At 42.6% G+C, this 14,766-nt stretch overlaps 1 long non-coding RNA gene across 1 annotated transcript; it reads right to left on the reverse strand.

The window, feature by feature from the left end:
* Positions 1-932: 932 nt before the first annotated feature.
* On the reverse strand, positions 933-9,398 carry LOC135051161 (uncharacterized). The gene is made up of 3 exons (XR_010242082.1): positions 9,049-9,398; positions 1,322-1,446; positions 933-1,048 (listed from the first exon to the last, which is right to left on the reverse strand). It is a non-coding gene; the product is annotated as an uncharacterized LOC135051161 (long non-coding RNA).
* Positions 9,399-14,766: the final 5,368 nt, after the last annotated feature.

The raw sequence follows: 14,766 nt of genomic DNA on the forward strand, positions 1-14,766 counted from the left end.
CCGGGTACTACCAAGGAGCTTTGTGTAGGCATACATGCGCGGGCATGTATGCGGGCGCGTGTGGTAACGGATGAAAGCTCCTTGTGGCTACATGTATGATGGGCCAAAGAGCTATTCTGATACCACTCTTCTACCCAAAAAATACTTTTTGTAATGGTGTACAATATTCTTTCACTGTTGTGTGAATTTACTATTCACTAGTGTGTGTTTTTGGCTTATTCATAGGATTGGGTGGAAAATTGAAGTGGACGGCATAAGTTCGTGTTGTGCGTACCAAGGTGAGTAGAGCCATGTTTCAATGTATATATTCAAGAAACTTTGGGCCGCATGCCTTTGTGGAACCACACAGCCCAGCAATGGGTCATGCTGGGCTGTGTGGTTCCACAAATGTTAGCGTGTCAAAGTGCTGACCACTGACACCACTATTGGACCGCATGCCTTTGCGGAACCACACAGCCCAGCAATGGGTCATGCTGGGCTGTGTGGTTCCACAAATGTTAGCGTGTCAAAGTGCTGACCACTGACACCACTATTTCACTTTGGACCGCATGCCTTTGTGGAACCACACAGACCAGCAATGGGTCATGCTGGGCTGTGTGGTTCCACAAATGTTAGCGTGTCAAAGTGCTGACCACTGACACCACTATTTCACTTTGGACCGCATGCCTTTGTGGAACCACACAGCCCAGCAATTGGTCATGCTGGGCTGTGTGGTTCCACAAATTTTCTTGGGAAAGAAATGAACATGACTTTAGTGTCTTTACTTAATATACTTTTTTTATTTTTCCCCACAGATATCTATCTACACAAGAAAAGAATGTAAAGAAGAACAAACTACTTTTTTGTTTTAATTAACTTTCAATTTTTATTTCAAAAATAAAATCCAATTTTTCTTCAATAAATTTTTAAAAAGAGAAGTTTTCTGTGGTTTTTATTAAAAGTATTTGATATGCAGTTGAATTGTACACAAGTAGGTCGCCCATGGAACATCAGGGGAACTGTGTGTCTCTTCACATCCACGCCACTTGGGAAGGATACACCGCAAGACCTGTGGAAGAGAACAGTATGAGGTTCCAGCTATTGGTAAAGTGTCACCCTGGTACTGAAAAGAAGAGGTACAATCAGCACGACACAAGCAGGTTACAGTGGGCCCAAATGCAATCCTCCGGCACTTGCGTCACTACACATTCAAACATTCCTGGACAAGCATTGGTGTATCAGGGAATGATTGGATGTGCAGTTTTGCAAGTGCCGGAGGGCTGCACTTTGGACATGCCGGGGTGATTTTGGACAAAAGGGAGTTTAGGGAAATGCATCTCACCTGAGGGGGGTTGTCTGCTACATGGCGGAGGGTCAGGTCCACATCACAAGTAGGTCGCCCATGGAACCTCAGGGGAAATGTGTCTCTTCACATCCACGCCACTTGGGAAGGATACACCGCAAGACCTGTGGAAGAGAACCGTATGAGGTTCCAGCTATTGGTAAAGTGTCACCCTGGTACTGAAAAATAAGAATTTACTTACCGATAATTCTATTTCTCATAGTCCGTAGTGGATGCTGGTGACTCCGTAAGGACCATGGGGAATAGCGGCTCCGCAGGAGACTGGGCACAAAAGTAAAGCTTTAGAACTACCTGGTGTGCACTGGCTCCTCCCCCTATGACCCTCCTCCAAGCCTCAGTTAGGATACTGTGCCCGGACGAGCGTACACAATAAGGAATGATTTTGAATCCCGGGTAAGACTCATACCAGCCACACCAATCACACCATATAACTTGTGATCTAAACCCAGTTAATAGCATGATAATAGAGGAGCCTCTAGAAAAGATGGCTCACTACAGCAATAACCCGATTTTTTTTTTTTTTTTGGTAACAATAACTATGTACCAGTATTGCGGACAATCCGCACTTGGGATGGGCGCCCAGCATCCACTACGGACTATGAGAAATAGAATTATCGGTAAGTAAATTCTTATTTTCTCTGACGTCCTAGTGGATGCTGGGGACTCCGTAAGGATCATGGGGATTATACCAAAGCTCCCAGACGGGCGGGAGAGTGCGGATGACTCTGCAGCACCATTGAGAGAACTCCAGGTCCTCCTCAGCCAGGGTATCAATTTTGTAGAATTTTACAAACGTATTTGCTCCTGACCAAGTAGCTGCTCGGCAAAGTTGTAAAGCCGAGACCCCTCGGGCAGCCGCCCAAGATGAGCCCACCTTCCTTGTGGAATGGGCTTTTACAGATTTTTGGCTGTGGCAGGCCCGCCACAGAATGTGCAAGCTGAATTGTACTACAAATCCAACGAGCAATAGTCTGCTTAGAAGCAGGAGCACCCAGCTTGTTGGGTGCATACAGAATAAACAACGAGTCAGATTTTCTGACTCCAGCCGTCTTGGAAACCTATATTTCCAGGGCTCTGACAACGTCTAGCAACTTGGAGTCCTCCAAGTCCCTAGTAGCCGCAGGCACCACAATAGGTTGATTCAGGTGAAACGCTGAAAACCACCTTAGGGAGAAACTGAGGACAAGTCCTCAATTCCGCCCTGTCCGAATGGAAAATCAGATGAGGGCTTTTACAGGATAAAGCCGCCAATTCTGACACGCACCTGGCCCAGGCCAGGGCCAACAGCATGACCACTTTCCATGTGAGATATTTTAACTCCACATATTTAAGTGGTTCAAACCAATGTGACTTTTGGAACCCAAAAACTACATTTAGATCCCAAGGTGCCACTGGAGGCACAAAAGGAGGCTGTATATACAGTACCCCTTTCACAAACGTCTGAACTTCAGGGACTGAAGCTAGTTCTTTTTGGAAGAAAATTGACAGGGCCGAAATTTGAACCTTAATGGACCCCCATTTCAGGCCCATAGACACTCCTGTTTGCAGGAAATGTAGGAATCGACCTAGCTGAAAATTCCTCCGTCGGGGCCTTACTGGCCTCGCACCCCGCAACATATTTTCGCCAAATGCGGTGATAATGTTTTGCGGTTATATCTTTCCTGGCTTTGATCAGTATAGGAATGACTTCATCCGGAATGCCTTTCTCCTTCAGGATCCGGCGTTCAACCGCCATGCCGTCAACCGCAGCAAGTCTTGGAACAGACAGGGTCCTTGCTGGAGCAGGTCCCTTCTTAGAGGTAGAGGCCACGGATCCTCCGTGAGCATCTCTTGAAGTTCCGGTTACCAAGTCCTTCTTGGCCAATCCGGAGCCACGAATATAGTGCTTACTCCTCTCCATCTTATAATTCTCAGTACCTTGGTATGAGAGGCAGAGGAGGGAACACATACACTGACTGGTACACCCACTGTGTTACCAGAGCGTCTACAGCTATTGCCTGAGGGTCCCTTGACCTGGCGCAATACTTGTCGAGTTTTATAAACATGTGGAAGACTTCTGGGTGAAGTCCCCACTCTCCCGGGTGGAGGTTGTGTCTGCTGAGGAAGTCTGCTTCCCAGTTGTCCACTCCCGGAATGAATACTGCTGACAGTGCTATCACATGATTTTCCGCCCAGCGAAGAATCCTTGCAGCTTCTGCCATTGCCCTCCTGCTTCTTGTGTCACCCTGTCTGTTTACGTGGGTGACTGCCGTGATGTTGTCTGAATGGATCAACTCCGGGTGACCTTGAAGCAGAGGTCTTGCTGAGCTTAGAGCATTGTAAATGGCCCTTAGCTTCAGGATATTTATGTGAAGTGATGTCTCCAGGCTTGACCATAAGCTCTGGAAATTCCTTCCCTGTGTGACTGCTCCCCAGCCTCGCAGGCTGGCATCCGTGGTCACCAGGACCCAGTCCTGAATGTGCAGCCCTCTAGAAGATGAGCACTCTGCAACCACCACAGGAGAGACACCCTTGTGCTTGGTGACAGGGTTATCCGCTGATGCATCTGAAGATGCGACCCGGACCATTTGTCCAGCAGGTCCCACTGGAAAATTCTTGCGTGGAATCTGCCGAATGGGATTGCTTCGTAGGAAGCCACCATTTTTCCCAGAACCATTTTATTGATGTATTGAGACTTGGCTCGGTTATAGGAGGTTCCCGACTAGCTCGGATAACTCCCTGACTTTCTCCTCCGGGAGAAACACCTTTTTCTGGACTGTGTCCAGGATCATCCCTAGGAACAGAAGACGAGTCGTCGGAATCAGCTGCGATTTTGGAATATTGAGAATCCAATCGTGCTGCCGCAACACTACCTGAGATAGTGCTACACCGACCTCCAACTGTTCCCTGGATCTTACCCTTATCAGGGAATCGTCCAAGTAAGGGATAACTAAAATTCCCTTCCTTCGAAGGAGTATCATTTCGGCCATTACCTTGGTAAAGACCCGGGGTGCCGTGGACCATCCATACGGCAGCGTCTGAAACTGATAGTGACAGTTCTGTACCATAAACCTGAGGTACCCTTGGTGAGAAGGGTAAATTGGGACATGAAGGTAAGCATCCTTGATGTCCCGAGACATCATGTAGTCCCCTTCTTCCAGGTTCGCAATCACTGCTCTGAGTGACTCAATCTTGAATTTGAACCTCCGTATGTAAGTGTTCAAGATTTTAGATTTAGAATCGGTCTCACCGAGCCGTCCGGCTTCGGTACCCCAACAGAGTGGAATAATACCCCGTTCCCTGTTGCAGGAGGGGTACCTTGATTATCACCTGCTGGGAATACAGCTTGTGAATGGCTTCCACAACTGCCTCCCTGTCAGAAGGAGACATCGGTAAAGCCGACTTTAGGAAAACGGCGAGGGGGAGACGTCTCGAATTCCAATTTGTACCCCTGAGATATCACCTGAAGGATCCAGGGGTCTACTTGCGAGTGAGCCCACTGCGCGCTGAAATTCATTGAGACGGGCCCCCACCGTGCCTGATTCTGCTTGTAAAGCCCCAGCGTCATACTGAGGGCTTGGCAGAGGCGGGAGAGGGCTTCTGTTCCTGGGAACTGGCTGATTTCTGCAGCCTTTTTTCCTCTCCCTCTGTCACGGGGCAGAAATGAGGAACCTTTTGCCCGCTTGCCCACGAAAAGACTGCGCCTGATAATACGGCGTCTTCTTATGTTGAGAGGCGACCTGGGGTACAAACGTGGATTTCCCAGCTGTTGCCGTGGCCACCAGGTCTGAAAGACCGACCCCAAATAACTCCTCCCCTTAATAAGGCAATACTTCCAAATGCCGTTTGGAATCCGCATCACCTGACCACTGTCGTGTCCATAACCCTCTACTGGTAGAAATGGACAACGCACTTAGACTTGATGCCAGTCGGCAAATATTCCGCTGTGCATCACGCATATATAGAAATGCATCTTTTAAATGCTCTATAGGCAATAATATACTGTCCCTATCTAGGGTATCAATATTTTCAGTCAGGGAATCCGACCACGCCAACCCAGCACTGCACATCCAGGCTGAGGCGATTGCTGGTCGCAGTATAACACCAGTATGTGTGTAAATACATTTTAGGATACCCTCCTGCTTTCTATCAGCAGGATCCTTAAGGGCGGCCATCTCAGGAGAGGGTAGAGCCCTTGTTCTTACAAGCGTGTGAGCGCTTTATCCACCCTAGGGGGTGTTTCCCAACGCACCCTAACCTCTGGCGGGAAAGGATATAATGCCAATAACATTTTAGAAATTATCAGTTGTTATCGGGGGAAACCCACGCTTCATCACACACCTCATTTAATTTCTCAGATTCAGGAAAACTACAGGTAGTTTTTCCTCACCGAACATAATACCCCTTTTTGGTGGTACTCGTATTATCAGAAATGTGTAAAACATTTTTCATTGCCTCAATCATGTAACGTGTGGCCCTACTGGAAGTCACATTTGTCTCTTCACCGTCGACACTGGAGTCAGTATCCGTGTCGGCGTCTATATCTGCCATCTGAGGTAACGGGCGCTTTAGAGCCCCTGACGGCCTATGAGACGTCTGGACAGGCACAAGCTGAGTAGCCGGCTGTCTCATGTCAACCACTGTCTTTTATACAGAGCTGACACTCCTTCCAACAGTTCATCCACTCAGGTGTCGACCCCCTAGGGGGTGACATCACTATTACAGGCAATCTGCTCCGTCTCCACATCATTTTTCTCCTCATACATGTCGACACAAACGTACCGACATACAGCACACACACAGGGAATGCTCTGATAGAGGACAGGACCCCACTAGCCCTTTGGGGAGACAGAGGGAGAGTTTGCCAGCACACACCAGAGCGCTATATATATACAGGGATAACCTTATATAAGTGTTTTTCCCATTATAGCTGCTGTATCTTTTAATACTGCGCGTAATTAGTGCCCCCCTCTCTTTTTTAACCCTTTCTGTAGTGTAGTGACTGCAGGGGAGAGCCAGGGAGCTTCCCTCCAACGGAGCTGTGAGGGAAAATGGCGCCAGTGTGCTGAGGAGATAAGGCCGCCGGTAAGGGGGCGGAGCCTATTTCCCGTTTTTCTATGTATTCTGGCAGGGGTTAAATTCATCCATATAGCCCAGGAGCTATATGTGATGCATTTTTTGCCATCCAAGGTGTTTTTATTGCGTCTCAGGGCGCCCCCCCCCAGCGCCCTGCACCCTCAGTGACCGGAGTGTGAGGTGTGCTGAGAGCAATGGCGCACAGCTGCAGTGCTGTGTGCTACCTTGTTGAAGACAGGACGTCTTCTGCCGCCGATTTTCCGGACCTCTTCTGTCTTCTGGCTCTGTAAGGGGGCCGGCGGCGCGGCTCTGGGACCCATCCATGGCTGGGCCTGTGATCGTCCCTCTGGAGCTAATGTCCAGTAGCCTAAGAAGCCCAATCCACTCTGCACGCAGGTGAGTTCGCTTCTTCTCCCCTTAGTCCCTCGATGCAGTGAGCCTGTTGCCAGCAGGTCTCACTGAAAATAAAAAACCTAAAACTAAACTTTTCACTAAGCAGCTCAGGAGAGCCACCTAGTGTGCACCCTTCTCGTTCGGGCACAAAAATCTAACTGAGGCTTGGAGGAGGGTCATAGGGGGAGGAGCCAGTGCACACCAGGTAGTTCTAAAGCTTTACTTTTGTGCCCAGTCTCCTGCGGAGCCGCTATTCCCCATGGTCCTTACGGAGTCCCCAGCATCCACTAGGACGTCAGAGAAAGAAGAGGTACAATCAACACGACACAAGCAGGTTACAGTGGGCCCAAATGCAATCCTCCGGCACTTGCGTCACTACACATCCAAACATTCCCGGACAAGCATTGGTGTATCAGGGAATGAGTGATTCCACACCGGGAGTGAGGAGATAGGAGGTGCTTTGCAGAAGTGTATCCTGGGTAAAACTGTGGAATCATGGGTACATTTCCCTCAGGAGATTGAAGAAAAAAATATTCTTTTAAAAAATCAATTAAATAATACTTGTGAGTCAAAAAAAGACAAACCAAGTAGATAATCCCTTCAAATATAAATAGATATGCTATTACAAAAAAAAAAAACACCAAAAAAAACATGTTTTAATTTTTTTTTATTAGTTTCACCCACCAAAGTGTGGCAGACTGAAAATGGCGAATTTGCTGTCTAAAAGCACTGTTGTCGAATTTCCAAACTTGAATTGAATATACTTTTGTCGAATTGCAGCATTTGTACCATTGCAAAAAAGTCGAATTTGACAAAAGTCGAATTTCCAAAAGTCGAATTTTGAATGACCGTTTTTTGACGTAAAGTACTGCATTGCATTGTCGATTTTTTTTTTTTGGGCGAAAAAGTTCCGGAATTCGACAATTCCAGAAATTCGACAGCAATTGCATATACCCCATAGTCCCCTAAATTCTGGATCACGATAGCACCCCCCCTTGTCCGCTGGATGGATAACAATATCTCTATACCCCAAAAGATTTTTTTAATGCTTTGTGTCGATTACTTAAGTTGTAATGTTGTACAGCTTGCACAAATTTATGGACCGAATCATCAGTCATTCTGGTGAAAGTTTGTATGAAGGTATTCTGTGAAATGGGATCGAACACAGAGCAACACCTTTTCCTCAAAAATTGTTGAGTTGGAGAAGTGATGGGTTCCTCGATGGAAAGCTGAAAATGCTCCTGTAAACGGAGTGTTCAAGAAAACTGATGAAGGTCTATATTCCACTTGAGATCATTGTGCTTATTAGTGGGGACAAATGAGAGGCCCTTATTAAGAACCTTCTCCTCAGTCTCTGTAAGGACATGGGAGGAGAGATTGTAAATAATTTTTTATTTTGGGAGGGAACTTCTTTTTTGCCGCGTGTTTTGACCCCCGCGATGGGTGGCTATGACTTGACGGCCTGATCTTTTGTTTTCTTGATATGTCCTTCTGTGGAGGTGGAGGTCCCTTCTAAAGGGTCGTCAGAATCTCTGATTTTAAAATCACTGTCGCTATTGGAGGTCAAAGTCTCCCTTCCCCTATTTTCACGGCGTTGACGCCAGCCCTGACGAGATCCACCTTTCTGTGGTCACATAGAAAAACGATCTCCACCCATCAACCAATGATAGACCCTGTTGGTTTCGAAGTCTTGTACCACTGTATCATATTTTCTTAGTTTAAATTTGGTCAATTCCTTTTGATATAGTTCCATTGTAGATTTGATCTTGGAGTGCCAGTCAGTGCCCACATCGTCAGATAATGCAACAGCACTGTTTGTTTGAAGCTTTTGTATTTTATCTCTAACGAGATTAAATTCTTTTTCGGATTACTTAACGACCAACAGCATTAAATCTAGACCACATTTATTCACAATCCCGATCCATTGTTGGCTGAATTCGGGACTATGGCGGCCAATAGTTGGTGCATTACAGCAGCGGAAGCCTCGCGGTATCATCTTTTCTTTGAAATACTTGGTAAGTGTGACTCACAATGAACAGTCCAGTATATGTACCCGCACTCATTGCTCTCAGGAACAATAGTAGGAGGGTGCCTTCAGTAAATGGATGATGCAGTAGATAGAGGAAAACTGCGGCACTCCAAGTAATAAACATGAATTTAACTCATGCAAAATATCATGACAGCGGCTACTTAGGCAAAGTTTCGGTACACGCAGGTACCGATTTCAAAACAAAAAGAAAAAGGCAAAACTAACTTACCTAAATACAAATAACCCCCGCCGCTGGAAAAAGCCAGGTCCGGTCAGCTTCCCGCGTGGCGTCCGTCCACTGAGGTCGCTTCAGATGACGTTAGTACGCTGGAACCGGCGGTGGCCTGGAAACGAGTCACACGTTGCCTGGCAACTCATTACATTCTGAAAAGAAAACTGTTAGGATATTAAGAACAAGCTGGATATTTCACTCAAAAGGTTAGGAAAGCACCATATGGCACAATACCACATAGTTTTATAGACCCATTAAATTCTGAAAAGAAAACGGTTAGGATTTTAGGAGCAAGCTTGATATTTTACTCAAATTGTCAGGACAAAGAAAAAAAAGCCATACAGCATAATGTCACACCATACAACACAATACCACATAGTTTAAGAAACACAATACATTCTGAAATAGAAACTGTTAGGATATTAAGAGCAAGCTGGATAATTGACTTAAAATGGTAGGAAAGTACCATACAGCACAATGTCATACCATACCGGCACACCGCCACAGTTTTTAAGACCCATTACATTCTGAAAAACAAACTTAGGATATGAAGAGCAACCTGGATATTTGACTCAAAATGTTAGGACAAAACCATACAGCATAATGTTACATAGTTTTAGAGATCCATTACATTCTGAAAAGCAAAAGGTTAGGAAATTAGGAGCAATCTGGATATTTGACTCAAAATGTTAGGGGAAAAACCATACAGCATAATGTCACACCATACAACACAATACCAGAGTTTTAGAAACAATACATTCTGAAATAGAAACTGTTAGGATATGAAGAGCAACCTAAATATTTGACTCAAAATGTTAGGACAAAACCATACAGCACAATGTCATAACATAAGGCACAAAGCAACATAGTTTTAAAGAAACAATGCATTCTGAAAAGCAAACTGTTAGGATACTAAGAGCAACCAGGATGTTTTACTCAATGTTAGGAAAGCACCATACAGCAAAATGTCATAACATAAGGCACATAGTTTTAAAGAAGCAATACATTCTGAAAAGCAAACTGTTAGGATATTAAATAAGAGCAAGCTGGATATTTGACTCAAAATGTTAGAAAAAACACCATACAGCATAATGTCACACCATACAACACAATACCAGAGTTTTAGAAACACAATACATTCTGAAATAGAAACGGTTAGGATACTAAGAGCAACCTAGAAATTTGACTAAAAATGTTAGGGATAAAAACCATCCAGCACAATGTCATAACATAAGACACAAGGCAACAAAGTTTTAAAGACAATACATTCTGAAAAGCAAACTGTTAGGATATTAAATAAGAGCAACCTGGATATTTGACATATAATGTTAGAAAAAAACCATACAAGCTCAAGGTTACATAGTTTTAGAGACCCATTACATTCTGAAAAGAAAACTGTTAGGATATTAAATAAGAGCAACCTGGATATTTGACTCAAAATGTTAGGAAAGCACCATATAGCACAATGTTACATAGTTTGAGAGACCCATTACATTCTGAAATGAAAACTGTTAGAATATCAAGAGCAAGCTTGATATTTGACTCAAAATGTTAGGAACACACCATACGGCACAACGCCACATAGTTAGAGACGCATTACATTCTGAAATGGAAACTATTAGGATTTTAAAGGAAAGGCAGCTGGAAATAGGGCTGACAATGTTAGGAAGGCACCATAAGGCACAATGCCATGCCGCACTGCACAGCATGATGCTATACACACTACCGGCGCATGCGAAATTAAATCTAACGGTTGTAGGGATGCTGAATACTGGTTTAACCCAGATATTCAAACTATTTGGATATTAAGAAAAAGCAAGCTGGATATGGGACTGAAAATGGTACAAAAGCACCATACATCATATTGCCATGCCATACAGCACCGCATAGTTTTAGAGATGCATTATATTATGAAATGCAAACTATTAGGATTTGAAATGAAAGCAAGCTGGAAATGGGCTGACAACTTCAGCAAGGCACAATACAGCCATCAAAACATGTTATACCCAGCAATACAAACTATTACGATATGAAAGGAAGATAGTTATGTAAAACGAATACAAAAGATATTTATTTACCTGTGCACTGAAGTCAATAAACATCTAGTCCGGCAGCTTCGGAGACACAATAGTCTGCAGCACTGGATCCTGATGCTCGCTTTTAATGTCACCCAAAGAGCTATCCTTTGTGTTTGAAGACATTTGCTTCCTCTTGCAAATTTGCTAATGGATGAAGCACACCATTTTCTTTCAGGTACCCAAAAACCTCAACATTCAAAAGAGTAGCTGCCCTAGTGAGAAGTGGAAACAATACTAGTAAGTCTGTAAACAATATAAAAACAGATCATTTCAAATGCACAACACCCTACAGGAAGTCAACAAATCACATGATGCCATAATGGAAGGCACCTTACAGAACTGGATATACTTAAAACTTGGACCATTAAGGTGCCTTGAAAAGCAAGTTTGAGGACCTTTGTATTAGGATATTAAGCAAAATATGGGAGAGAAAAAACTTCAGGTGGACACTATACAGACAAATGCCACGCCATACAGCACAACACCACGTAGTTTTAGAGGCACATTACATAATGAAATGCAAACTGTTTGGATATTAAGTGCAAGCTTGATATTTCACTCAAAAGGATAGGAAAAAAACATGCAGCATAAAGTCACACCATAAGGCACAAAGCAACATAGTTTTAAAGACGCAATGCATTCTGAAAAGAAATCCGTTAGGATATTAAGAGCAACCAGGATATTTGACTCAAAATGTTAGGAAAGCACCATACAGCACAAAGTCATAACATAAGGCACAACACAATAAAGTTTTAAAGAAGCAATACATTCTGAAAAGCAAACTGTTAGGATATTAAGAGCAACCAAGATATTTGACTCAAAATGTTAGGAAAAACCAAACAGCATAATGTCACACCATACAACTCAACACCACATAGTTTTAAAGACGCAATACATTCTGAAACAAACAGTTAGGATATTAAGAGCAACCTGGATATTTGACTCAAAATATTAGGGCAAAAACAATACAGCATAATGTCACACCATACCACAGTTTTAGAAACACAATACATTCTGAAATAGAAACTATTAGGATACTAAGAGCAACCTGGATATTTGACTCAATGTTAGGAAAGCACCATACAGCACAATGTCATAACATAAGGCATAACGCAAAAAAGTTTTAAAGAAGCAATACATTCTGAAAAGCAAACTGTTAGGATATTAAGTAAGAGCAACCTGGATATTTGACTCAAAATGTTAGGAAAAAACCATACAGCATAATGTCACACCATACAACACAATACCACAGTTTTAGAAACACAATACATTCTGAAATAGAAACGTTTAGGATACTAAGAGCAACCTGGATATTTGACTCAATGTTAGGAAAGCACCATATAGCCCAATGTTACATAGTTTTAGAGACCCATTACATTCTGAAATGAAAACTGTTAGAATATCAAGAGCAAGCTTGATATTTGACTCAAAATGTTAGGAAAGCACCATACAGCACAATGCCATGCAGCACGGTACCATACGGCACAACATGATGCTATTCTAACGGTGACGGCAAGCTTACCCTATTGGCGCAAGCGACAATTAAGTCTAACGGTTGTAGGGATGCTGAATACTGGTTTAACCCAGATATTCAAACTATTAGGATATTAAGAAAAAGCAAGCTGGATATGGGACTGAAAATGGTACAAAAGCACCATACATCATATTGCCATGCCATACAGCACCGCATAGTTTTAGAGATGCATTATATTATGAAATGCAAACTATTACGATATGAAAGGAAGATAGTTATGTAAAACGAATACAAAAGATATTTACCTGTGCACTGAAGTCAATAAACATCTAGTCCGGCAGCTTCGGAGACACAATAGTCTGCAGCACTGGATCCTGATGCTCGCTTTTAATGTCACCCAAAGAGCTATCCTTCGTGTTTGAAGACATTTGCTGCCTCTTGCAAATTTGCTAATGGATGAAGCACACCATTTTCTTTCAGGTACCCAAAAACCTCAACATTCAAAAGAGTAGCTGCCCTAGTGAGAAGTGGAAACAATACTAGTAAGTCTGTAAACAATATAAAACAGATCATTTCAAATGCACAACACCCTACAGGAAGTCAACAAATCACATGATACCATAATGGAAGGCACCTTACAGAACTGGATATACTTAAAACTTGGACCATTAAGGTGCCTTGAAAAGAAAGTTTGAGGACCTTTGCATTAGTATATTAAGCAAAATATGGGAGAGAGAAAACTTCAGGTGGACACTATACAGACAAATGCCACGCCATACGGCACAACACCACGTAGTTTTAGAGACACATTACATAATGAAATGCAAACTGTTTGGATATTAAGAGCAACCAGGATATGACTCAAAATGTTAGGAAAGCACCATACACAGCTCAATGTTACATAGTTTTAGAGACCCATTACATTCTGAAAAGCAAAAGGTTAGGATATTAGGAGCAACCTGGATATTTGACTCAAAATGTTAGGGCAAAAACCATACAGCATAATGTCACACCATACCACAGTTTTAGAAACAATACATTCTGAAATAGAAACTGTTAGGATACTAAGAGCAACCAGGATATTTGACTCAAAATGTTAGGAAAGCACCATACAGCACAATGTCACACCATACAACACAATACCACATAGTTGTAGAAACACAATACATTCTGAAATAGAAACGGTTAGGATATTAAGAGCAACCTGGATATTTGACTCAAAATGTTAGGAAAAAACCATACAGCATAATGTCACACCATACAACACAATACCACATAGTTGTAGAAACACAATACATTCTGAAATAGAAACGGTTAGGATACTAAGAGCAACCTAGAAATTTGACTAAAAATGTTAGGGGAAAAAACCATCAAGCACAATGTCATAACATAAGACACAACGCAACAAAGTTTTAAAGACAATACATTCTGAAAAGCAAACTGTTAGGATATTAAATAAGAGCAACCTGGATATTTGACATATAATGTTAAGAAAAAACCATACAAGCTCAAGGTTACAAAGTTTTAAAGACCCATTACATTCTGAAAAGAAAACTGTTAGGATATTAAGAGCAACCAGGATATTTGACTCAGAATGTTAGGAAAAAAAACATACAGCATAATGTTACATAGTTTTAGAGACCCAGTACATTCTGAAAAGCAAAAGGTTAGGATATTAGGAGCAACCTGGATATTTGACTCAAAATGTTAGGAAAAAAACCATACAGCATAATGTCACACCATACAACACAATACCACATAGTTTTAGAAACACAATACATTCTGAAATAGAAACGGTTAGGATATTAAGAGCAACCTGGATATTCGACTCAAAATGTTAGGAAAAAAAACCATACAGCATAATGTCACACCATACAACACAATACCACATAGTTTTAGAAAAACAATACATTCTGAAATAGAAACGGTTAGGATATTAAGAGCAACCTGGATATTCGACTCAAAATGTTAAGAAAAAACCATACAGCATAATGTCATAACATAAGGCACAACGCAACAGAGTTTTAAAGAAGCAATACATTCTGAAAAGCAAACTGTTAGGATATTAAGTAAGAGCAACCTGGATATTTGACTCAAAATGTTAGGAAAAAAACCACACAGCATAATGTCACACCATACAACACAATACAACATAGTTTTAGA

Source organism: Pseudophryne corroboree, chromosome 2 (assembly GCF_028390025.1).
Source record: "Pseudophryne corroboree isolate aPseCor3 chromosome 2, aPseCor3.hap2, whole genome shotgun sequence".
Classification (NCBI taxonomy): domain Eukaryota; kingdom Metazoa; phylum Chordata; class Amphibia; order Anura; family Myobatrachidae; genus Pseudophryne; species Pseudophryne corroboree.